The sequence below is a fragment of the Podarcis bocagei genome (genome assembly GCF_964188305.1).
Source record: "Podarcis bocagei genome assembly, chromosome: 1".
Taxonomy (NCBI): Eukaryota; Metazoa; Chordata; class Lepidosauria; order Squamata; family Lacertidae; genus Podarcis; species Podarcis bocagei.
This window is the reverse complement of record NC_138125.1, coordinates 97,996,246-98,023,453: the sequence shown is the minus strand read 5'-3', so window position 1 is coordinate 98,023,453 and position 27,208 is coordinate 97,996,246. Positions and strand designations below refer to the sequence as shown.

The window sequence follows — 27,208 nt, the reverse complement described above, 5'->3', positions numbered from 1 at the left end:
TCAAAGGAAGCAGCTCCTCTCCCTCCCTAAAAAAAAAAAGGGATCAGCAACCAAAATAAGGGATTTCCTGGGCACAGGTATGTTCAACTTCTGAGCCCCTCCGAGCCAAAGGCAGAAAGCCCAGCCAGCAGCCAAACAAAGCCTCAAGCCTCAAGGAAAACCACCGTCACCTCTCCGCTGGGAAGTGCTGAGCAAAGGCAAGTCCCCAGGCAACGCAGCTGATTTGATTAGCACAAGGCATGCAAGCCCCACCCCCTAGTCGTTCTTAGACTTCTTATTGGGTGAGCAACGCAGCCAAGCAACACAGTTGGAGCCTCCCTCCTCCCTGGCCAGAACGACTAGGGGGTGGGGCTTGCATGCCTTGTGCTAATCAAATCAGCTGCATTGCCTGGGGACTTGCCTTTGCTCAGCACTTCCCAGCGGAGAGGTGATGGTGGTTTTCCTTGAGGCTTGAGGCTTTGTTTGGCTGCTGGCTGGGCTTTCTGCCTTTGGCTCGGAGGGGCTCAGAAGTTGAACATACCTGTGCCCGGGAAATCCCTTATTTTGGTTGCTGATCCCTTTTTTTGAGGCTGCTGGTCCCTTATTTTCAAATCTGTAAGTTGACAGCTATGCCCCACATGCTGCAAATTCACCTCCCATTTGGGGTGGTGACATCATCACCACACTTATTCTCAGAGGGGATTTGTGGACTCTGAGCTACTTAGTTCACCCAGTTTTGATGATGTTATAGTGACAGTGGTGGATTTCGTTCCTTCCTCCCTTTCCTTTTTTCTGTCCCTGGAATCACATTCTGTGGGTAGAAAGATTGCCACAATTCTTGCTCCAAGTACCACAGTTTTAGTTTTAAATACAGGTGCCACCTCCTCGACTTTCACAGGTGGTAGCTTTTAAAAAGTATAAGGAAGGAGGGAGGGGAAGTCATTGCTGCTATGATAAGCACCCTCAGAAACCAGAAAACTCAGATAAAGTAGTTCAGGCCACACCAACTTCCCCCACCAAACCATGGGGAATCTAATTGCCCCCTGACCATTGACCCTAGCCATTATATAATCTTCTTAATTTATTATTTTTCTGACTTGTTTTTCTTGTTTGACTTCTTTAAGAAATGTTATTTTGCAAAGTTAAGGGTGGTGAATCTGTGGTTCTCTAGATGTTTGGGGTACTGGTTTACATATCTGCTTGATATCCAGTGGCTTGTGTGCCTGAACGAGCCACCCCAGATGAAACACCACAGAGAAAGTGCTTGTATTCCTTCACCTCATGCCCCAGTGCTTTTAATAGCACCAGCTCTCACATTTAGCTGCCAGTCTAGTGCTGAGGAAATCAAGTAGCATATTGAATGTGCCCAACTGAACCTACCTTGTGTTGTTAAGTCTAACTCAGAGAAAAGGCCTTGAAAAACCATTGCACAGACTTCATATCCTGCCACCCCAAACAGCTCGTGGCAAAGAATGCTTCCAGAGACAGTGGTAAGACTAACACAACTGACAGCCTGTCAGATGCGATGACACATTGGCACAGACCAAAAAAGCCATGGAAGAGTTGCATTCGGAACATGTTTCCTGAATTCTCAAAAAGTAAATATTTGTTTAGGAAAAGAAACATCTATGATGAAGCCTTTTTAGGAGCTGCCTAGAAACAGAGTGAGTGAAATAGGGACTACTTAACGAAGTAGTGAATTGTCTGTCCTCAGCTCCACTACACAGGGTCTGGAAGAAGAAATGAAGAGCTCTACTCACCTAAGTACAAAATGGGTGCTTTTTAAGGTAAGCCAGGAAGCACTGATTATACAATTGCGGAAGGAGAATGGTCCCGAGATCAATTAATTAGCTATTTAATAACTTGGATGGATTAGCGCATGATGGTTTGGAGAAAAGTCCATTGGCCTCAGTTTATCGTTTTATCTGCTTCTGCTCAGGCTGCAAATGATTTTGCCATCTGTTTTCCTCTCTGTTGTCTTGCAGTCTACAAGATGTGCCCTTTGGCATTTTATTTTGGGTGGGGAGAAGAAAGTATCAACTCGATTTCTGCTTGTGTGTTGACGCTTGCTGCTAGTCATTGGCAGGAGTTCTTACTGGTTTATGCAACCACAGGGTGTTCAGACAAATGACTTCTGCTTAGCTTTCATTGTCCAAGAAAAATATTGCATACAATTTCCTATAAAATATAACTGGAGTTAACTGCAAAGTCTGGAATGGCGGCCTTGCTTCTACAGCCTGTTACAAGATTGATTCTCCTACTGATTGAAGATATGCTTTCATTCTTATGACATATGGATTTAAATGACCAGGAAAATCTTGTTTTTATGTCCCATATTTTAAAAAAAATATAAGGAAGCATAATTTAAATACAACCATCTTGAGTTGTCCTTATTAGTGTTATAAGCTTCAAAATTAGTACTGAACTCTAATGGATTTTAGAACCTAATTTTGTGTAGCCATGGGTGTATAGAGCCATTGACTGAGAATGAAAGAGGCATGAGTAGTGTGTCATATATGGATCAAGGATTTTTAGCGCCCACTTTCTGTTCCAGATCCTCATGATCCCTGTGATGAACCCCTATATTCTTATTGAATGCAATAGCAGCATCTGAACTACCCTGGGATTATGCACCCCCTACAGTGAATCCTGAATAAACAGTTATGAACTATTTTGTTTCTGTATATCTGTTAAACAAGATGAAAATTGAGAGGATAACGGGCATAATTACTGATCACTGTGCACATTCACCAGGCATCACAAAGAATGTGCAAATAATCATTCCACGAAGAGGGAATTGTGCACATTTACCAGTCAAGGTACACAATCCCCAACAGCCCTTGGGAAATGTGTATATCTCAGCTGAATTTTGTACAATCTCCAGCTGAAACAGACATCAAAATTATTACAAATTTATGAATATTATCCTAAATGACATGCACAAGAGGCAAATTAAATTAAGATGTTTACACATTTCTACTCTGTGCTTTTTAGCTGTCTTGTAATTCCTATTCAGTGTTTGGGGATTTTCAAGGGCATACAATATTGATTTCTATTAAAATATTGTTGACCTATTTTCCTATTTAGATAATGAAGAACCATCATATGTTACACCATCTGAATATTTAACATTCAATAAAATGAATGATTGACAAAATCGGCCTTGCCATGAGCACTGATTCTGACAAGCCATAGTGTTGGTTTGACTATATGTTCCATTACTTTCTGTTATTAACAGGTTGTTTCCCTTCCCCTTTTCAAATGATCTCTAATATTTATTATTATTATTATTATTATTATTATTAAAAATTCCTCCTGTTAACATACAACTCATACATGGTACTTTCAGCAGTATTGAGCAATAATGTATTATTGCTGATGGTTGAGTAAACACACACACACACTTAACATAGGATGTTATATTTCATGTATTAAAAGGAACCATTAGGCATTGCACTATTCCAGTACGAAGATAGAGTTATCATATCTTCCAGGAACTGGTGATATCAGGGATCTGACTACAGGGCTGGAGAGCATCAGTGTAGAAAATAAACCCATTTTTTAAAGCATTTGGTTATTAATTGTTTTAAGGTTCTAATAATAACATCCCCCCCCCCCGGAACAATTTCAGCTAGACTTTGATACAGAGCTTAAAATACAGTGATATTCACATGAACACCCCGCTGGCAGCACATCCAGTGAGCATGATATTTCAACTGAGGGCATACAATTCCCATTAGAAATGTTGCAGTGAAAAATATACAAAATGGTCCATGATAAAATGCTTTGGTTTGTCTTAATATTTCAGTTGAGCAAGGCAGACAGGCAAAGTCAGCAAGAGAACCTGCTCCAACTGGACTGCTCCCCTCTCTGGCCAATTTTACGTTTTTATCATTTGTTTTAGTACTTTACAACTGCAAACCGCTTTGGCAGAAAGGCAGTATATAAATGTGATCAGTCAATCAATGGGAGTCTTTATGGCAACCTGACATTCCAAACAGACAATTCCTATGTATCTGTTGATGGGGTTTGTTTGGCTAATATTCTGCACTGCATGATTTTTTAGCAGCCAACTTGGTGGCAATTGCTGGGCTGGAAGGAGTTGGGCATGTGTAAGTGGGTCTTCTCAGTGGCAGCACCCTAACTGTGGCACTCTTGCCCAACTGCACATTGCCAATAAAGAGTATGAACTAGGACAATGATTTGCATATGTATCACCGCAATGCTTTAGAGGGTTTACAGAAAACAGAGTGGCCGTTGCTCCCCTTCTGAGTTTTCCGCTCTATTGTTACATTAGAAATAATGAGACATCTTAAGTCTTCATTTGTGCTGGGTGTCAGATGAAGCCAAAGAATATTCCTTTTAATCAGGAATCCTGCAGCTTTTTTTATTTATTTCCTTTATTCCAAAGCATGGTGATTTATTTAGAGACTATGGTAAGACATAACATAGCATCAAAGTGATCCCCCCCCAATCATCCAGCCAAGACGTTGCATGTTTTCTGTGGCGATATGAATCTTCAGTATTGGATCCATCAGCAACACCCACAGGGAAGAAGAGGTATTCGCGGAGGGTAGCAGAATATCTTACTGTATAGTGTGAAAAGTGGCTAGAGACATTCCAGGTATTTACAGGTTGCCTCGGGCAGTAAAACTCTGGAGCCAGCCTCATCTCTCTGTTCTTACATAGCCAGGCTAGATATCTCAAGCTACAAAGATCACATATGGCGTGCAGAAGAACACAAAGCAAATAGGAACCATCCATCCTGCTTATAGTGAATAAAGGATTTTAGACTGTCAGTTGTCAGAAGGCTCTGATAAACTGTCAGATTCTGCATTGTCAGCACAACTGCTCTTAAGAATCACTGAAATTACTGAAGATTGCCTGCCTATGCCATGCAGGAAACCAAATCCTTGCCTCGTCAAGCAAAGCAAGGTTTACCCACCCCATCCCAAAACAAGTTATTAATTAGGTATTCTCTGCCACCTCACTATCGTCTACTTGTTGCAGTGCCCAAGGGCAAAAATTTCCCCAACAGAGCTCCACTTAACAATTTGTTTGTAGTAAAATGTGTATGCAAGGGAAGCATGTTGCATTGCGTGAGAAGCATATTCTGTTCAGCGCATTGTGCGGACAGGATAGAAAAGGCCGAAAAATCAATGGCTGCAGTCATGCTTTCATGCATCAAGTTATAATGTCTAAGCCAGGGGTCAGCAAACTTTTTCAGTAGGGGGCCGGTCCACTGTCCATCAGACCTTGTGGGGGGCCCGGACTATATTTTTTTTTGGGGGGGGGATGAAGGAAATTCCTATGCCCCACAAATAACCCAGAGATGCATTTTAAATAAAAGCACACATTCTACTCATGTAAAAACACCAGGCAGGCCCCACAAATAACCCAGAGATGCATTTAAAATAAAAGGACACATTCTATTAATGTACAAACACGCTGATTCCATCCGCGGGCCAGATTTAGAAGGCAATTGGGCTGGATCTGGCCTCCGGGCCTTAGTTTGCCTACCCATGGTCTAAGCTTTTAACTCTCAAATATGTGGCATTCTGGAAACAAGAGACCTCAAAGAGACAGATAAAACTTGCATTAGCAAACAAACAAACAAACAAACAAAACAAAACAAAACAAAACAAAAAAACCTCTCTCTCTCTCTCTCTCTCTCACACACACACACACACAAACTTACACACATGCTAGCTGGGATGAGGCTTTCATGTTTTCCAATTTTCTTTCTGCAAAGTTTCTATAAGGTTGTCTGGGCTTAGTGTCTCTAAGTCAAATGCTACCAACACACACTGTCAGAGCTGCTTCAAGATCCTAGCTCACAGAGGATCACGCTAGCCAGCGGTCATTAAGTAAAAGTCTTTATTGAATTACAGTTTCCATTCTCACGCTGCTGTCTGCAACTCTACGTCTACTAGCTAGATCGGCGAGGCTCCGTCTGAGTCTCCGCCCCGTGCGCACCAACTTAATATCCTAGCCTTGCTCCACCTTTTCCTCCTGACTGTCCTCCTCTGGGTCCCTCTACCCCCCGGGGCTTCTTCCTTCCGGGATTCTTCTGACGCTGACCCGGACCCTTCTGCCTCCTTGCGCCGGGCTTTAGGACCTGGTTCCCTTTCGGGGCTGCTCACTGCGCCGCCTTCCTCTGCATTTGAACTTGGCGCGCGCGCCCAACCTTCCACTTTCCTCTTAACCGTTTCTTCGCTCCCCGATGGAGGTGTGGCCACTCCTGACTCCTGCCCTCCCTCCTGTGGTGAGCTGCCAGCGCTTCCCCCCTGGCTCCTTTCCTCTTCCCTGCTTCCTGGCGGTGACGCTGGTCCCGATTTCCAGCTGCTCCCCCCTGAGTCTCCTCTGGCTCTATCTTCCTGGGGTGCCTCCCTAGACTCCCCCCTTGCCCTGGCCACTGGTGCTCCTTTCTGTGAATCCTCTGATTCACTGGAAAGACTGGGAGATCTCGGGTCGTCGTCATCACTCATCCTTTCCTCTGTCTCCTCCCCTTCGCTCTCTGTTTCCTCCCTTGCCCGTGCCTCTGCACCTAAACCCCTGACACACATGAAGATGACTCAGAAACCTCAATTAGTCCTAAATGCAGCAGCCAGATTACTGCCTGGAGTTCCCTTCAGATCTCATATAACCCCCGTTTTAAAACAGATGCACTGGTTTCTGGGTCCAGGTCCAGGTGCTCAAAACTTGAAATGACTCAGGCCCCAAATACCTCAAAGACTGCCTCCTTCCCCACAAACCTCTTTCAGGTGCCACCGCCCTCGGAATCTCAGAGGGTAGTGGGTCAGGAGAGGGCATTTTCTGTGGCAGCCCCTGAATTGGGAGCATCCCTCACTATGCAGCTTCTGGCAAATGCTTAAGATGCTCCTCCTTATCCTGGCTCTTGACTCTTAGATGTATATTTTTTAGGACCCACCTTATTTAGGGAATTTGCTTTAAACTGTTTTTTGTTATTATGTTTTAATTGTTGTTACCTACCCCGGAACCTTAGGTTGACGGGTGGGTCATTAATTGTAATAATAATACTAATAATAATACTTACAAAACTTCATGAATTCTTTAGAATTAAAAAAATGTATTAGAAGTGTCTGCTTGTGACGTAGTTTCCTTCACAGGCCCCTTCCATTGTGCAGTACTATTTCATAATAAACGAATGGAACAGTGCAGCTGTAGTAGCACATTCACTGCACCAGATCCATAGAATGTAAGCACTTCTGCTCTCCAGGAGTACACTACAAGCTTCTTGCCCTCATTACTTATCTCAAATGGATCAGCTCCATTCTGCTCCACCCAAGCTGGTTTTAGTTTGCTGGGCCTACAATCCATGGCAAATGAAGATATTCCCCATGGTCCTTCCATACCAAGTGGTAACAAATCAAACAGAGCCCTATGCCATCTAAGCTGCACCAGCCTTTTGGCAGAAAAGTATCATTTTGTTCCGACCACAGACTTGCTCAGACAGCTTGATAGAAGAGCTCATATTCAGAGGCAACACTAACAGTCACTTCAGCTGAACCAGGGAATTGATGGGGAATGGAGTGGCATGCGGCAGAAACAAGGCTGCACACAAACCAGGCACTTAAAGCATGTTCAAAGCACTTGAGAGCTCCCAGATGATCCCGGGAACTATAGTTTAAGGATGCTGTGAATTGTAGCTCTGAAAGGGTAAACTACAATTTCCAGGACTCATTGATAAAAGCAATTTGCTTTAAGTGCATGGTGTGTACAGAGCCCAGGACACAATACTGTAGCAAAAATACTGTAGCAAATATATTTGGACAGCAGCCCTACTATACAGTGGTACCTCAGGTTAAGTACTTAATTCGTTCCAGAGGTCCGTTCTTAACCTGAAACTGTTCTTAACCTGAAGCACCACTTTAGCTAATGGGGCCTCCTGCTGCTGCCGCACCGCTGGAGAACGATTTCTGTTCTCATCCTGAAGCAAAGTTCTTAACCCGAGGTACTATTTCTGGGTTAGCAGAGTCTGTAACCTGAAGCGTATGTAACCCGAGGTACCACTGTACCAAATAATATTTATGAATAGTTGCTTCAATTTCAAACAGCTGATTATCTGGACCATGTTCATTCCTTTTCATTTATTCACATGACTAGATCTTTTTGTGTTCAAAATTGTTCTGGGAACAAAGTACAAATTCCACAATTGCACAGGAAATCAATCCCTTTAGCGACACATTTGCTTTGGTACTCTTTATTTATTCATTGTCCCTTTAATGAATAATCATTTATTCAGGTAGAAGAAACGGTACTAAAGGCTACTGATTGACCATCCACAACATCGAATTTGTGCTATATGATTAAGTTCTGAAAGTAAACACTATAATGCATTCATGATTGCTGCATTTAATAGCTTCGATGAAATCTACATAATACAGAAGCTCAAACGTTGTCCTCAGTACTTCTCTAAGCTGTATGGGATAGGGCAGCTTGCTCAGTTTTCCCAAAATGTGACTTAACTATTATGGCTATGACAGCTAGTGAGCTGCTGTTGTTGTTAGAACCTCCAAAAAGAAAAAGAAAAGTTGCCTGACATTCCCAGGCTTAATGCATTTTTAAAATCCTTATAAGATAATTTTGTTCAGGAGTTCTGCAGGCCCCTTCACAACATGTCTCTTTTCTGCTGCTAGTTCTTCCTCTCCCTCCCCAATTGTTAACTTCTCTGCTTCCTCTCCCTCTTGAACTTTGCCTCTCACAATCTCATGGGCTCTTCATTTCACTTCACTTGTTACATTCTTCCATGCATGAGGCCAGAATTCTGATGGTCAGGGGAGCTGAGCAGCAAAGTGGATATGATTTAAATCAAAATCAAATCAAATTGATTTAAATCACTAGTCAGTAAGACTTGATTTAAATCTCTTTTTTTTAAAACAGAAAGGCATTCCTGCTGGTATGCTGGTATAATCTTAATATTTTCAACCAGATGAAGGTTTCATTTTCGGAATAATAAATTTTCAGAGTAGTTTTTACAGTTATATCAAAGATTACTGATAGACAGATAATTATGGAATTATTGTGAGGTTTAATAAGTTAACTGTTTATATTTGGACAACCTTTTTGCTGTATTTCATTGGAAAGAGAAAAATAATCATTTCCTGAATAACAATTTAAACAATTTATTTAACTAAAACAATAATATTATAGCATACCGGTATGTATCCATGTTTGTTAACTGATGTGGTTAAACATTTTTTAAAAACAAACCCTTAGTCTGAGTTTCAGCACACATGAAAAACTTTAAACAAATCCTTATTTCCTAATGGCCTTTGGACTATAATGTACCAACTTAAGTAGAAAACTATTTTTGGAAAGATTTTTTTCCTCCAAAAGCATTTTATTTTAAAAATCCAATTTAAATTAAAAAACCGATTTAAATTTAGAAAATCCGATTAAATTTTTAAAAATCTGATTATTATTTTTTTAATCATCGATTTTTATCCACCCCGCTGAGCAGTCACTACAGCCTGAACAGATATCAAATATTAAATAGAGCCCTCCCCTTTTGGGTGCTCAATTTCTTCATAACTTGGGGTTGCACCCAAATTAAAGAATCCTCCTTTTCTAGTTCATTGATGGACTTGTTTCGGCTACAAAGCTATCAGAGGGGAAGTGGGATTGCAGCTACTCTCCCCTTCCACAGCCTCCACTTGTCCATTGTTTCTGTATGCATAGAACTTACGCAGGCAATGTAAGCACATAATCTCCAAGTACACAAAATTGCTAACTCTGGGAATGTAAGGGATAAGGAAGAAGGCATGGGCCCACTTCTCCCTACCTAACATTATACAGCTTCAGGCCTAGAGAAAAGGGATTCCATGCTACCTGTCTAGCATTTGTGCAAAAACCCCCACAAAAGTTAGGTCCATGTTCCTATGTGATTACTTTCACATGAGTCATAAACATTTCTACTCCTTTCCCTTTTTTAATTTATCCCTTAGTGGTGAAGCTTTTATTGAAACCTTTTTCTTGTGTGTGTCTGAAGCTCCAAGCCTTTGGACTTTATTGTGTCCCCTGTGTGGCTCCATGTCAGTATTACACTGTGAAAACATTCCCATTGATCCAATCCTTTGATTATCTGAGCGTTTCAGATGTCACATAGACTGTACAGATAAATGAAACTGTACTGTAAGTGGCACAGACTTTATGTTAGCGCTGAATGATTTGAAGGCTGGCTTGATGAGTAAGATTTGTCTTTCTCCAGATCCAGAGAGTGACTGTCTTAAAGTACTCAAAAAATCATAAAAAGATCTATTCTTGTTGATGTGCAGTATTTGGATTAGAAGCTACAATTATGATATAATGGGGAAAAACTGATTTTAATAAACGAAATACAGAATATTTGTCACTTAAGTGAAATGTTGAAGCTGCAAAGAGATAGAGGGAAGTCAACTAAAAAGCAGGGATTCAAAGTAGTTTTCCATGCTTTAGGGTATGCCGCTAAAGGAATCCAGGGGTCTGGGTCCTGTCCGAAGCCTACGGAGGGGCTAGGGCCATACCATGACCAGGGGAACCCTGAGGTGCTCGAGTTGGTTCATGGCGGCCGGGCTGCCTCTTCAGGAGTTTGCCCTTGCCTGACTTCCAGCAAAGCAGGCAGGAAGTCAGATATAGTCTTGCTTGCCAGTGCCTAAGCCAATAGCGCTCACATTCTGTAATCAATAAAGTTGTGGCCTAAATTCGCCCACCAACATTAACTTTAATCTCTGTGTCCTTGTGTCTTTCTTTCTCAGGAGTGGGCTTGGGGGGCCTCGAAGCTCAACCTGGCCTATAGAATATTCAAATTACTGTTTGTATCCTTTGAACAATTTTGTATACTTGACTAATTCTGTTTCATTTTTTATTATTTATTCCTTTTAGTTTTTTTTCTTTTTATATTTTCAGTTTTTTTGTATTTTGTATTTTTCAATACTTAGATGTAATGTTTTCATGCTTTTTCTGTAATTTTTAAAAATGCAATGAAGATTAAAAAAAATATAGAAGCTACAATTATGCTGCTATTAAATGTCCAGCCAGGTGGTTCTCAGAACTATTTCTTTCTAAATGATTATTCATTAAAGGTCTCCCCCCCCCTCTAAACCCTCTCATATGAGCATTGCAAATACAGTTGCAGGTTTCGCTGATCTTGTACCATGCATTTTGCCACCCATTCATTGCTATTTTTCATCTAAAATGGGACAGGTTATGGATTGCGTTTCTGGGTCATGGAAATTTTTAATGGCTCGCGATAAACAGGCATGAACAAGTTTGAATTTTAGGGAAATACTTCAGCTACAGGCATTGAGGTGCATGTTAATTGGTTTCATTGCCAAGAAAAATTGCACTGCCAATCATTATTACTAACTAATGGAGGTTGGCATGAGACTGTACTAAAATAAATGATTATTCTTGCTAACTACCAAATATTCTGTTTTGTGGTGCATTATGTAACAAGAGAGGCAAAGTGTAGTAAAGGTACAGGGCGCAGAGTGACAGAGGAATTTAACAAACAGTCAAAAAAAGATAAAGATGACAAATAATTAAAAGTGAGTGGATAATTGGAAATCACGACTGCAGAGCATCAGGCTTTTGTCAGCTGCCCCTTTTTTTCTTTCATAACACTTAGCCCTCATAAATCTTTTCTCATTAATCATTACCACTTCTTTTTAAGCAGTGGGCACAGAACTTGACTCTATTTTTTCCTAGGCTCTGTGGTTTAACCCACAGCGCCACCCGTGTCCCATTTAATAGTTTACAGTACTGATAAAATATGGGTCAGGTGTTATTCTCCATTCAAAAATACAATTCACTCTATAGAGCTACACCCAAGCAACTGAATTTATAGTAGAAATTTTGAATTACTAAATAAAATGTCAGGCTTGGTCTCTCTAATATTCTATAAGTGATGGTTTTATCCAACATTGTCTATCAACAGTGTTTAGCCATCAGTTCCAAGTATAGCTGGTGTCTTTCCTCATCTGCTTATGGCAGCATGGTTGTTGGATACTACCCAGCTGTGATGTGCCTTGCAGTGCTGAACGAAGAAGTAGCATTGCCATGAGCAAAATAGCTGTTCCACTGGAGAAATATCACTGGGTTTAGTAAGCATATGTCACAGCTGTGAGCGGGTTTCTCAAAAAAGGAAAAGGAAAAAGAAGAAGGGGTGAATTTCCTCAGATGGCATCACTCCTTGTCAGTTAAAACAAGACCTCCCTTGTCCACCAGAAGTACTCTGGCTCACTCTCACTTGGAATAAGATATCTTCCTGCAGCGACATCCACCATGGAAACAGCAAATGTATTCCAATTCACCCCTCCCATATGATACATGTCAAACATGAGGTGCTGAATTTCAAGTAAAAACAAAGCAAAATCTGTGGCATGGAGATGGAGATGGATGGAGATGGTATATGAGATAAACACCCCAAAATAAGATAATTCCGGTCACAAAAATTAAGGACAGGTAAGCCTGAATCTTGTGACTTAAGACAATTTCAAGCAATAGACTTCATTTCCAAACAAACAGGGAACAGAAACAGCAGGGAAGAGGTTGTCTTCCTTTAATGATTAAATTAAGAGGTGGGGTGGTTTGCAGATAAAACAATGAAAAACCATTCCAAATATAAAAAGCAATGCAAACATTTAAGTTAAAAATCAGTTCCAGTACAGATGCAGACAGGTATAAGGGTTTTTAGGCTGGTTAACACTAGGTGTTGACAACAACTCTGTTTATTGCTGCTCAGCAGGCACCCAAGAGAGCTGCACAGCAGTAGGGAGCCACCAACAAGGATGAGAGGCCTTATTTGATGGAGAAAGCAATACAGAGTGGAATACAAACATGATTAGCATGCTCTCCTTGTGGTCTAGTCTTCTGATTTATGCCAGCCCTTCTCATGGAAAGAGCTACTGCTTGGGCTGGTTCATTAATGACAGCTTTAAGAATCATACTGCCTTATGCTGCAAAGCTAAGTAAACTGTTAGACTTATGTGAACTCTAAGTTAGGTGTGGGGAAACTGTGACCTTCTAGATGTTGCTGAACTACAACCCCATCTTTTCTGGTCATTGGCCATGCTTGCTAGGGCTGATAGAATATGCAGTTCAGCAACACCTGGTGGGCCAAATTTTCCCCATTCTTGCTCTAAGACAATAAACTCTTAAGAAGCAACTATGCAAAGCAGCCATATTTATATTCTTAATCACGAGACCAGTAAGCATGTTCAGAATAACTTCGTATAGCAGGAGTGTGTAAGGGAACGTTTTTCTTTCTCATTTGATTTTGATCTTCCATTTCTTTCTAGAGTGATTATTGATTTTAGGATGTGCACTTGGTCTTTTTCATTCTGTGCTGCAAAGAATACACTGTTTGGGTCCTAGCATTATCTGTATCCCGAGACGGTTCACATCAGGGCGCCATAGCTTAATGCTTGCAGTCTTAATAAGGTGGACTTTTAAATTAAGGGCATTAGGTTGAACATGAATCTCCCATGGGCAAGTTGTTATTAGAAGAAATGGGATAATATCAGATATCCTTTGTACCGCTCACTTCCTACGAACTAAGCAATTATGAAAATATTGAATCAATATTCTATTACTTAACAGTATTATCATGAACTATATTTATATTCTTAATCATAGTTCCTTCAAAAGTGTGGTGATAAGCACTGCAAATGACTTCAGAACAACTTCATATATCTGAATGGCTTGGAAGGCTTCCAGAACACTGCAATCAGCCATGGCTGCTTGAAGAACTCCCAGTTTATCAGTCTTGCTTATCTGAAGCTCCCTAGGCCAGAATACTAAATTTATTTTTATTTCCTTAGGAAGATTTATACAACACTTAGTTTAATAAAACCCTCTAAGCAGTTTGCACAAACTATTTGTTATTAGGGGCTGCCAACCCTGCTGGCTTCGCTCACCAACCCCCCCCCCTAGCCATCAACCCCTTGGACAACCCCCTCCCCCGCACCAGTCCGACCCACATCCCTTTACACCTCACCCGTTCCATTTCTGTTTGGGTAATTTTACGTGTAAGCACAACTATTTGGGAGTAAGTTTATTAAGACCAATGAGATTTGCTTTCTAATGAGGCTAGTAAGAAAAGGGGTGTAAGGACCTCTTCATAATGCATTTTAAGGTGTAGATTTAAAAAAACCAACTTAAGTGTGCCTCTAAAATGTAAAGAATAATTGTGGAAAAACAAGTGCATATACCTGTATTATACTGGTACCAAGAGAAGCCAGGTTGGCTGCAACTGCCTCAAGCACACTACAAATGCTACACTGTGGCAAACACTTGGGAAAGTTTTTCCAGGCAGTTGTGGTGCAATAATTTATTTGATCTTTGCATTGTGTTTATGTTACTATTTATGTTGTTTCAGTAAGATGTATCATATCATACATTTTTCTGTTAAAGAGGCCTGCCAAGCAAAATGTAAGCCATGATGATATATAAAGTTTCTCATCTCCAGGGTTGGGTTTTCTCCAGGATAAATAAATACTAGAGGAAGTTCAATAAATACTCAGTAAGTGCAGCATGACATAAGGATAGGCTGACTTCCCTTGAGACTTGGTATCTGCTGATGTACTTTCCAAACAATCGTTTGAAATTGCTATCATGCAAGTGGCCACATTTTGCACTACAGTGGTACCTTGGGTTAGATACGCTTCAGATTACATACGCTTCAGGTTACAGACTCCGCTAACCCAGAAATAGTACCTCGGGTTAAGAACTTGGCTTCAGGATGAGAACAGAAATCGTGTGGTGGCGGCGCAGCAGCAGCAGCAGGAGGCCACATTAGGTAAAGTGGTGCTTCAGGTTAAGAACGGACCTCTGGAATGAATTAAGTATGTAACCAGAGGTACTACTGTACTTGTTTTCTGGACACTAGTGGCATTTAGCTGACACGGGTGCTTTTCAGATTTGATTGCATGTTCCAGTTAACCCTTCTCTCTCAGCTCTATTATTTCTTCATTATTTCTCTCACACACATGCAGGCTTTCTGTGAATGGCTCCTGAAAAAAATATGAAAGGATTTCCTCCCACTGTGTGACTCCCATGCCTGCTCAGATTGACTCAGGAGGGTGTCAGGAGAACCTCCAGAACAGCACATGGGGGTCAGAAAGGGGAGGTACGGTAATTCCACCAGGCACAGGAATTATCGCTCCATTTGTGCACATGGAACATACATTTACGCCCCCTAAAATACACGTCTGTGTTTTATGCACGTCTTTTCACCAGAAAATACACCACAATAAACATAGAAGTGTGTAATCAGGTTGATAGTTGTGTTCCAATCCACATATACTCTAGGACTTGTGAATTATATTAGTTCACTTGAAAATATAAGCTGCATGAATTTCTCCTGCCTCCCTACCTCTGCCTCCAAACATATACCTATGAATGCTTTGATAAAGACCCTCTTTAATTAGTTCAGTCAGCTGAGACAGCCAATATAAATACAGAGATTTGCGATAGTCAGACAAGGAAGATCTTTAAAGCATAAATAGTGCATACAAAATGACTTATATCCACTCCTTCACCACCTGCATCCTCTGAGTGCACATTCATTTGTGTTGCATAAACTGTGACACAGAACATCTGCCTCTGGGGAAGAAAATCCCAACCGTGATATATGCCATTCTCTTTAACTATCTGCTCAGTAGGATGAAGTCTGATTATAAAGAGATTAACCAGGCTTAAGCAGACATACGAAAACAACCATGAGGGATCCAAAAACTTGTTCTCACTAGTGTGTGAAGTAGCCCTATCTGACTAAAGCTGTGTTCTTCTCTCCCCAGCATGCAACGGATATTCTTTCACACAGGATGCCTCAGAAGGTTGTGGGATTGCAAAGCCGAATTATTTCCCCGGTTCTCAGACCTGCTCTTTAAGGTGAGTGTTTTACTTTATTTATTTTGGTTCTATTGCACATACAGTTCAGCCTACTTAAAAGAAACATATGAGACAGACAATGACTTTAAATAGCAGGATATAGTTACCAGATTGTACTCCTGGTAGTTATTCCAATTGCTATTATCTGAGGGAAAATGCTGTGATAATTTAAGTGCAATAAAGTAATTCAAGAGAAGGCAGCACATCCAATACTTTATAGTGAGCAGAATCATGATGGAGTTTGCAGAGTGAATGTTAATTCAAGCACCTTATTGTACCTCTGGTTTTCGTTAAAAAATGATTGTGAGTTAGTTAAGGAACATGGCAAGCATTATAATAAGGTTTTGACTTGCTTATGGAACTGGAATGGGCCAATCCAATGGCATGATTCATTATTAATCAGTGTTTTAGATAACCTAGTTACCTAAAAGCCACATAAATAGTATTATGTTCTTGCCTATAAATTGATCCGTACAGTTTTGTGTGCTACAGTCAATAAGCTACCATCTCTTAATTATGGCATAATTCTGGATAAAGAAGGAATCATTATCTGTTTACTGTGGACATTGCATACAATCAAGATAGAGATTACTCTCCAACATACAAAAGGAGACCATCCAGACAAAAGAAAATATTCTGGTTTCCGGTACATACTCAATTCCATTTTGAAACCTATGGCACTTTGCAAAATGCACAGGCCACATCCAGTGATGTCTACCCACTTCTGCATTTGGGCTGCAGGTGGAGTAGATGAAGGAGAAGCCCCATTGTAGCCTGCTTATGCTACACTGGACTTCACGCTGTAACTCTGGCTGGATTGTTTCCAGAAAATCCATGTTACAGGGGCTTAGCTGCCTCCACACCGTAGAATAGTAAATGGGATATTTGAATGACATCATGAACAAAGCACACACACCCCTTCTTATTTTTCCTATTGCTTATACCAGGCAGAGGCAAACTCAGCCCTCCAGATGTTTTGGGACTACAACTCCCATCATCCCTGACAACTGGTCCTGTTAGCTAGGGATAATGGGAGTTGTAGTCCCAAAACATCTGGAGGGCAGAGTTTGCCTATGCCTGCCTTATACACTTCCTCTCCACCTCTTGGCTTGGGGTAAATTTTAGGTGAGACAAGCTATCCCAAGGGAAAAGGGATAAAAAGGCCTTCAATACCCTCACCCCAAATATCCAATGAAAATTTTCCAATCCCCCACTTCAAGCTGAAGCCTTGGCAACATTTTATATCAGTAATTAAATTAGGGATAAAAGTTTGAAATCATCTAATTGGGGACACAACTCCTCAAGGCAGAAATATATTTCTTTCAGTTGTGTAGCACCAACGGCAACAATGACACCTGCCTGTTCCACTCACAGATGGGTCAACATTGTTAGAAATACTTTCATTCCAGATATAGGCCAGACATTTGATATAATAGGGTTTTGGGGAAAACACATATAAGAAAAATCTGATATTGGCACATTTTTACCTCTAATGGCTGATGTAAATAATACCTCAAAGGGCAAACAGCTCTCCAGCATTCAGCAAGCAAAACAACTCATAGCTGAAATTAAGGGGTTTTATAAAAAGGTAAAGGGTAAAAGGACCCCTGACCATTAGGTCCAGTCGTGGCTGACTCTGGGGTTGCAGCACTCATCTCACTTTATTGGCCAAGGGAGCCGGCGTACAGCTTCCGGGTCATGTGGCCAGCATGACTAAGCCGCTTCTGGCGAACCAGAGCAGCGCACGGAAATGCCGTTTACCTTCCCACCGGAGCGGTACCTATTTATCTACTTGCACTTTGACGTGCTTTCGAACTGCTAGGTTGGCAGGAGCCGGGACCGAACAACAGGAGCTCACCCCATCGCGGGTATTCGAACCGCCAACCTTCTGATCGGCAAGTCCTAGGCTCTGTGGTTTAACCCACAGCGCCACCTTTCCCCTTTACACGCCTGAGTTATCCTTAGACTGAGAGAGAAGACATCTACAGCTGTAGATGCAATATACTTTGAACTAGTCACACATGAGACTGAGGGCTGCTCCGGATGACCTGCTTATTCAGCATTCATCCTGCTTTGCTTGCACAAAATTTACACAGTGATTAGATGATATCCATACACTCTGATTTGTTTACCGGGCAGTTATAGGACAATGAGCATTCAGCTCGCATACGTCCCGATTTGCTTGAGGGGTATTTACTTGCCTTCCTCTCAATCATTCCTGCATCTCATACTTTTCAACGCCTTTCCCCATCACTTTCCAAACCACAAAACATTTTATTTATTTTTATTTTGCGTATTTTTAAATAGGCAAACCTAAAGTTCTGAAAGGCACCTGAATCCCATCTCCCAAAATACTGACAGACTGGTGATCCCCTGAAAGAGAGGGCTCGCCTTTCACACACTTTAAGAACCTTTATATTAGAAGAGAGTATTTTTGTGATAGCTAGGAAAGCTATCAAAACTCTGCGAGCAGAACATAAGAAGTGAATCATTTACAAGTATCTTCAAAACCAGGAAGATTCTGAAATTGTAACACCTCAGGTTGTGATCTTAACAGAAACCACACATTCTTTAGCTAGCTATAGTTTGAGTAGGAGGCCTCATAAGGTAACCTTGTGCACTGCAGGGAATAGTTGCTGCTGAAAGGCTCTGCCATCTGTGTCAGTTCTGTGGTAATTCCCTTGAACACCACTTTTAGCAGATGCTACCTTTTGAATAAGATATAAATTGAAGCCCTGACCAGGTGTAATCTCTAGAATCCCCTTTGGTGTTTGTTGCAGCAGGTATAAGATTATTCTTGCAGTCTGTGCCGTGATAAAAAGAAGTATAATTTGGGCCATCAATATTCACTTCAAACTGCCCCCAGTTTAAACCTTACATATACAGTGGTACCTCAGGTTAAGAACTTAATTCATTCTAGAGGTCCGTTCTTAACGTGAAACTGTTCTTAACCTGAGGTACCACTTTAGCTAATGGGGCCTCTCACTGCTGCTGCACTACTGGCATGCAATTTCTGTTCTCATCGTGAGGTAAAGTTCTTAACCCAAGGTACTACTTCTGGGTTAGCAGAGTCTGCAACCTCTAGTGTCTGTAACCCGAGGTACCACTATATAGGGCTTCCTTTCATATTTCCCAGTGGACTGTAGTTGCATCACTGATTTTAGAAGGAAAATTCACCAATATAGTACAGGAGAATCGCCGCAGTAAACTTGCCTCTGCACTTAATCCATCAATAATGTAGTAAGAAGGAACAGTCATATTGTAGCATTATTAAGGGGAGTGCAACCACTCCCCCACCACTTAAAAATTTGTCAGAAATTTCACACACAGAGAACAGAAAAATGGTCATATTTTGTTGGTGTTATATGTATAAAGGAGAATTCCTGGATGCCAAGAACAAAGTCTGGGGCAAGTACTCTTTGGTAACAGAACCCCAGCATAGATTTAAAGTCACAAAATATGCAGCAAAGTGTGGAAATATTGGCTGTTAGATCTTTAAAATATGTGCCCCTCCAAGTGAGTTGCAAAAATGTCCCCTTAAAAGGTTTCCTTCAAAGTTTCCCAGTTCCCTCAGCATGGGAAAAAGACCACGTGTTTGGCAAATAAAAGAATGGTTTACTTACAAACGCTTCAAAGGTCAGGTTCACGTCCTTCGGAAAAGCTGCACAGAAAGTAGAACTTGGCTTAGTTACAAAGTGGTGAAAGTTCCTAAATTATTGCTGGAAGAACTCAAGAATTGCTGATGAGAGCCAAGCAGCTCAAACCTCCTCACACAGCTGAGCTATCAGGTGGACAGGAGTGCAACAATAAGCTTGATTACCCATTTCCTCTTAAGGTAAGGGGAGTGACATAGCTAAGCCTAGCTGAACAGCTTGCTCTATGGTATTAACTCCTTCATGCATTAATTAGATTTAAGCATGTTTGTTATATGAGGCTGCTAATCCCCCCCCCCCAAATGTGTGTGTAGAGGTGGGTTCAACAGATTCAACAGACCATGCAAAAGACAGGCTCCTCAACTTGCAGTCAAAGTAGGTCTTTTTCTACCTGGCCTGGAAGGGCAGGGCCCTGACTGACTCCAGCTGCAGCTGCTAAAGAGGCCAGAGGCCCTCTTGGCTGTGAATCCTGGAAGACATGCTCCCTGCCTTGCAGGCCTTTCCCCACAATTTGTAGAAATTGTTCAGTTTTGTTGCGTACTTTTTATGTTTTATTTATTGTTTATGACTACTTTTGTTGGTAATTATATAAGATGCCTTGAGCATGGTTTTAACTATGCTAAGGTGAAATTCCTATAAAATTATGTATGTATGTATCTATGAGTTTGGGGACTGACACTGCATTCCTGCACCCCAACGCCATAGAATTAATCTGTGGTACAACAACAACAACAATTTATTATTTATACCCCACCCAAAAACATGTTGTTCTCTGAAAGGGACCAAGTTGTTGGTTACTGGGGAGAAATGACACGGTTCTCCTCAGGAGACTTACCGGTAATTCTGTAACAAAGACAGATGCATGGGACTGTATATTGGTCAGTCAAGAGAACAAGGGAACAACCAGGGTTATTTAGAAAAGGCTTTGCTACTATAGCAGTGTGATTGCCACTAGCAGCACGCAACTTTGTGCACGTAGACACATACAATCTTTTGTTTGTCAAGTGGCATCTTTGTGGTTCAACTGCTGATCGTGTCATTGAAAGAATTAATTTTGCTGGCGCAGTTAAAACTGGATCACAGTTTGGGGCATTTTGCAACAGGCATCAGTGGACAGTGAATCAAATCCTAGGTCCCATAAGCAAACATTCCTGTCATATGGGTAAAATGCCAATAAGGAAGAAAACCCTTCACCGTACCATCTTACTGATCCCAGAAATATATATATGGATTTCATGTCACCTGCTTCATTGAGTCAGGCAGATTACAGAGCAGCCCAGGTTGAAAATCCTGTCCTCACCTTCCCCTGCCAATCTATTTGCTATAGCTACACTTCAAACAAAAACAACACAGGCTGCCTCAATTCTAGAATATCATTTCAGAGTAAAATACAGGTGACAACCAATGCCACACAGCACACTGTTGGAAGTGTATCTTTGGTGTGAGTGTGTGTGCACCACCCTAGCATTTGGCTTAAAGCCTTGAAAAATATAAGCAACATTCTACATTGCAAGATTATTGCAGTGGTGGCCAAACTTGGTCCCCCAGCTGTTTTGGGACTACAACTCCCATCATCCCTAGCTAACAGGACCACTGGTCAGGGATGATGGGAATTGTAGTCCCAAAACAGCTGGAGGGCCAAGTTTGGTCACGTATCTGTTGCCAGCACAGCCCTCCAACCTGCAACTGGGCTCTAACACTGAACTAGATACAGTCATACCTCATGTTACATTTCCTTCAGGTTGTGTTTTCAGGTTGTGGCCCACGGTGACCCGGAAGTACTAGAAAGGGTTACTTCCGGGTTTCGCCGCATGCGCAGACACACAAAATGATGTCACATGCATTCACAGAAGCATCGAGTCGTGACCCGCACAGAGGCGGGTTGCATTCCTTTCAGGTTGCGAACAGGGCTCTGGAACGGATTCCATTCGCAACCAGAGGTACCACTGCATAGCTTCCAGCTGAGAGCCCCATCAAACATAGCTACCAGCTGCCATTGCTGAGGCCATAAAAGGGAGAGGAAGGCTCATTCTTGCACCCCTCTAATGTGCCTGGATAGATACCACTCGCTGCAGCTCAGAGCCACTGCTATGTTTATGGAGACAACTTGTCTTGTATTTGTATGAATCTAATTATTTTTTTATATAAGCTGCCTTGTGGTGTGGAGGGTACTTTGCCCTGAAAGGTTGTTTGTAAGTACAGTGGTACCCCGCAAGACGAATGCCTCGCAAGACGGAAAACCCGCAAGACGAAAGGGTTTTCTGTTTTGGAGGCGCTTCGCAAGACGAATTTCCCTATGGGCTTGCATCGCAAGACGAAAGCCCATAGGGAAATGCTGGCGGTTGGGAGCAAAGACTTTCGCCCACAGCCGGCCTTCAGAAGAGGACCTCTTCTGAAGGCCGGCGGGGGGCAAAAGTCTTTGCTCCCCCCCCGCCTGCCTTTCCCCCGCCTGCCCCGGGCGATCTTAAAATGCTGGCGGGCGGGAGCGAAGCGTTCGTGCCGACCCCCAGCATTTTAAAATCTCCCCGGGACAGCAGAGAAGTCTCTGCTGTCCCGGGGAGATTTTAAAATGCTGGGGGTCGGGAGCGAAGCGTTCGCTGCCGACCCCCAGCATTTTAAAACGCTGTTCTGAAGTGGGGCGGGGGGGGCGGGAACACCTTCTGAAGGCGGGCAGGGGGCGAAAGTCTTTGTCCCCCCCTGCCTGCCTTCCCAGGGGCTTTTAAATCGCCCCGGACAGCGGAGAAGTCCTCCGCTGTCCGGGGCGATTTTAAAATGCCGCCCGCCAGCATTTTAAGATCGCCCGGACAGCGGAGAAGTCCTCCGCTGTCCCGGGTTTTTTAAAATGCTGGGGGTGGGAAGAAAAGCCCTTCTCCCCCCCCCCAGCCTTCAGAAGAGGTCCGGGGACAGACTGTCCCCGGACCTGGTCTGAAGGCGGTTTCCCTAGGAACGCATTAATTGATTTTCAATGCATTCCTATGGGAAACCGTGCATCGCAAGACGAAAAACTCGCAAGACGAAGAGACTTGCGGAACGAATTAATTTCGTCTTTCGCGAGGCACCACTGTACTAAGAATGAATGTGATGGATGAAAAATCAAACACACCCACACCCATAGATTTGTTGTATTCTGCTCTCTCAACCCAACTTTCAATATGGGGATAAAAGCAGCAGATACCACTGCAGGGTTGTTGTAAGCTGTTCAGGGTCTGATCTTGTATTCAGAGCTGAGCTGTCATAAGCCAGCACCTTCCAAATCACAGTTGCTTGAAACCTTCAATGTGGAAAACCCACTGCATCTGCTTCAGAATTTACATTCAAATGGAATATTTTAAAAATCGTTTCACACTAGATAAGAAGTGAGAAAGTGCATGGATTCTCTTTGCTGCTATTTGGGGTTGGGGTGCAGATGTTAAACACACTGGTGCCCAATTCTACCTACATTGCATTGCTTCATGGATTTTTTCCCAGCTTCTGAGTGTGATCCAGGAAGTGACTTATCTGGGCAATGATACTGTTCTGTCTGTACCCTTTTAATCTCTATGCGTTTCTTCCTGCTTCCTTCTTTTCCACCTAATTCATTCCATGTGTTGTCAGCCCCCTCCTCAAATCAACATTCTGAATCGTTATGGGGCAGGTTTGCAGGGCTTCCCAACCTAGGCTTCACCCATAATTACATTGTATTTCTGAAACCCTTGGGGTCCTCCCCAGTTTCCCCCCACTTCTCTCTTGCGTGTGGGTGCTGCCATTGTAATTGCATATATGAAGGCACTCTCCTCTAGTCTGGGAAAAATGGGTCCAAAATTGAATCACTATTTTATCACAGAAACCTTGCTTCCAAATGTAAGAACCATATCCTCATTTCATCTAAGCGTGCCAGCTGGATACTCTAGCTATCTATTTTCTGCTTTACAATTTTCAAGAATCGCTCCTGAAGCAGGTGAACTTTTCTAAATGTCAGCTGAAGGTCCACTGAATCCCCAGTTCACTTTCTTCAAAGCTAATATATGTACATGTTATCTTGACCTGATCTTCTATCTAAATGCATCTTGCCATTTCACAGCAAAGTCTCTTGTTCTCTATAATTCTCTGCAGCTCCATTGTTTCTAGGTCATCTTCTGTTGTCTGTTGAAAGCTGACCCTTGACTTAGCCAGAAGCCTAGCAGCAGTATAAAATAAGTATTCCTATAGACTGTGCTCTTTAAAAAGCCACAAACTAAGATGTTCTCTGTGTTCACTGTCAGGTTCTATAATACATATTTGACAAGTACCCTAATTATGCAGCCTTCAGCACACTTGCAACCATGTCGTTGCGTACCGCCCAATAAAATCCTGTTAAGATTTTATCACCTAAAACAGGGAAAGAGAGGGAAGGGGCAGGCAGACACTAAAAAACAGATAAAGGCATCCCAGTATTTAACTGATTCATCCACTTTTAGGTCAAGTTTATTTCAATGGGAGAAACTTAAGCAACATTCTGTTATAAATTGTGGGTGCTAGATTTCCCTAAATTCCTGGAGAGTTAAACTGGAAATCAGACTCTTAATAGCTGGTCTCAGCTTCCTGTGTTCAGGTGATCGCCTGAGCCATTAAAAGAGAACAAAGACAGGGGGATGGGACATAAGCAAAGACAGTGTGCCAGCTGGCAAATGGTGGGAGCTGTACTCTGAGATCTAAATCAGCACACAGTAGAATTTAGGATTGCTGTTGGGGATGATATAGGATGGACAAAAAGTGGCATTCAGTTAAATGCCGCAAGCTACACAGAGTAGGAGCCATGGCTGGGGTCTATTTAGATCCAAGGCTACAGCTATGGAAGAAGCAAGATTCTTTTGAAGTGTAATGATGGGAGGCCTCCATCACTGGCTCAGGTTGTATATATGTGTAAATAAACCATGTATCATAAAGACACCACAGTGTCCGCTGTGCCTTATTTTCCAGAAGGAAACATAGACCTTGGGTAAAGGTAAAGTACCCCTGGACAGTTATGTCCAGTCAAACTGGACTATGGCGCTCATCTAGCTTCAGGCCAAGGGAGCTGCCGTTTGTCCACAGACAACTTTCTTGGTCATGTGGGCAGCATGACTAAACCACTTCTGGTGCAATGGGACACCGTGGCGAGTGCCAGAGCACAAGGGTGCTTGGAACCCCTGGAATCTCAGAGACTGGAGTGGCATGCAACAATACTTAATTCTCCCACTAGAAGTGACATTGTGATGGGGAAATGCTTAACTATTTATCCATAGGCTTTCTTGGTGGTTTGAAGTATAACGTGAGGCTCTTTTATACCAAAATGTCAGTGAAACACAGTGACAACATTAAACCTATCCTCCAATTTCTCACATGCTTTCTGCTTCAGAGTACTTCAGAATTTTAGTGGAGCACAGGGCTCAGTTTACCTTACGATTGTGAGGTAGCCAAGGATGGATAAGGGGGTTGAATCTCTTCGGCTCCCCACACCCTTTAATTCAAGAATTGGATTTCAGACTACTATCAGTGCAATCCTATACAGTACATGTCTGTTCAAAAGTAAGCTGCTTTACTCCCAGGTGTAGGGTGTGTGTGTGTGTGTAGGATTGCAGCCTGCAGGGCTTTTCGACATGTATTAAAGCTACGGTGCTTACTGCTATATTGCTGTGTTCTCTGAGGACCCTCATCAGCATTTTAACCAGCTGATAGAAGAGTTCTGCCAAAGAAACCTTTTGCAATCAATATTTCATAGGAAACTCTGAATTCTCATTGAGCCCAAATTGCACATCTCAAACAGCCTGAGTTTCTGAGAGCACCAGCAAGGCTATCTGTTCTTATTGCTTCACAGTGAATATGTCGTTTTATGCATAGTAGTAATTTTGTGCAGAAAGCTTACCTGATGTCCCAGTTTGTCCCAAGTACTAAAAAAAAAGAAGAAGGTATGGTCACAATATCTTTTTATTCCATCTAAACACCTGAGAAATCTCACCATCCTTTAATATAAAACGGAAAGGATACCCAACTACTAGAAAGAAGAACTTTTATAAAAGAAAGAATGTGGAATAGTACGAAAAGAAAGGCATATTCCTTGAGTTAAAAATAAATAAATATTTCTGCAAAAGCATGCAATCATATTTGGTCCCTAAAGCAGCTATTTCTTATATGTTCTTTCTCTGTCACTCCTTTCTCTGTTTCAAGTATTCTAGTGTGGTAATTCTCAGTTGGGCTGTCATAGAATAGGATATAGCCCAGTACGATGCTGAAGCAGCCTTTTTTTGAGGGGGGGAATTTAATATATTCGTAACAGGTTAGGCTTAGCATATATATATATATATATATATATATATATATATATATACACACACATAGACACATCATGAGTATTAATTACTCATTAGTCACCTGGAATCTCTTTATTTGAAATGTTAACCTGCCATTTCCCCCATTGCAAGGAGTGAAATTACAGGGAACCAAGCAGAGGGCCTTCTTGGTAGTTGTGCCTGCCCTGTGGAACACTTCCCCGTCAGATGTCAAGGAAACTACAGTGGACGCTCGGGTTGCGAATGTGATCCGTGTGGGAGGCACGTTCGCAACCCGCAGCGCCACGTTTGCGCACGCACAAGTTGCGATTCAGTGATTCCGCACACGCGTGAGTGCCGAAACCCAGAAGTAACCTGCTCTGGTACTTTCGGGTTCGGCGCTTTGCGCAACCCGAAGCATCTGTAACCCGAGGTATGACTGTATCTGACTTCTAGAAGACGTCTGAAGGCAGCCCTGTATAGGGAAGTTTTTAATGTATCTCATGTTTTACTGTGGTTTTGTAATTTGTTGAAAGCTTCCCAGAGTGGCTGGGGCAACCCAGTCTGATGGGCGGCCGATAAATAATAAATCATTATTGTTATTATTATAAGCATCTGGCCAAAGAACACCCCCCCCCCACAGACAGACACAGACTAGAAGCTGCTGTCCCTGCTCAGTTGCCTGTCAATGCTGCCTACCTCCCACTCCTTGCCAACTTCTCCAAGCCTCTCCCGTTACATTTCACTCCAAAACCCCATCCTTTCCCAGATCCTTTAAGCCCCCCATATTTCCACAGATCATTTGTGTCCCTCCAGCCCTGCTTTATTCAACCCTCTGTTGTTTCGAACTGCCATTTTAAAACCTGCCTTCTCTTGTGCTCCCCCCCCCCCCCAATTTCTTTCAAGTCCGGGACTGTGATGCAGCACCACAAACCCTCCAATCGGAACTGCACATTGAAAACCGTAAATCTGTATGTATATGAGAATGTGTGTTTATGTGTTTACTGTGATCGACAAAACAGAAGGGTTTTGTTTTTTTTTAATGTGGAAAAGGTTAGGGCTCCTGTCATCATCAGCTGCTCTGATAAAGATTAAATGATGCCATTTCCAAAGTAGCAGTGATAAAGCTTTGAGGATGGAATGCTTTCAGAAGGGCTTTATTCACTGAAGTCAAGCATTGCTCCAGATTGAGACTAAGGACATATTAACAATGCATGTCTTCAACCTGCCACCTTGGAAACTGCATCATTTTCCTTTTATCAGAGTAGCTGATGAAGGCAGAAACCAGAACATTTTGCAACATTTAAAAAATGCTTTGTTTTATTAATCAGAGGAACATAGAGATTATTTTAATGCAAGATCCTGAGTGATTGTGTGTGAAGTACTGTTTGATGCTTTTAATCTATCTATCTATCT

At 42.1% G+C, this 27,208-nt stretch overlaps 1 long non-coding RNA gene across 1 annotated transcript; it reads left to right on the top strand.

The window, feature by feature from the left end:
• The first annotated feature begins 1,661 nt into the window (after nucleotides 1-1,661).
• Nucleotides 1,662-26,740, top strand: LOC308583038. The gene is made up of 3 exons (XR_014006014.1): nucleotides 1,662-1,766; nucleotides 15,780-15,873; nucleotides 26,699-26,740. It is a non-coding gene; the product is annotated as an uncharacterized lncRNA (long non-coding RNA).
• Nucleotides 26,741-27,208: the final 468 nt, after the last annotated feature.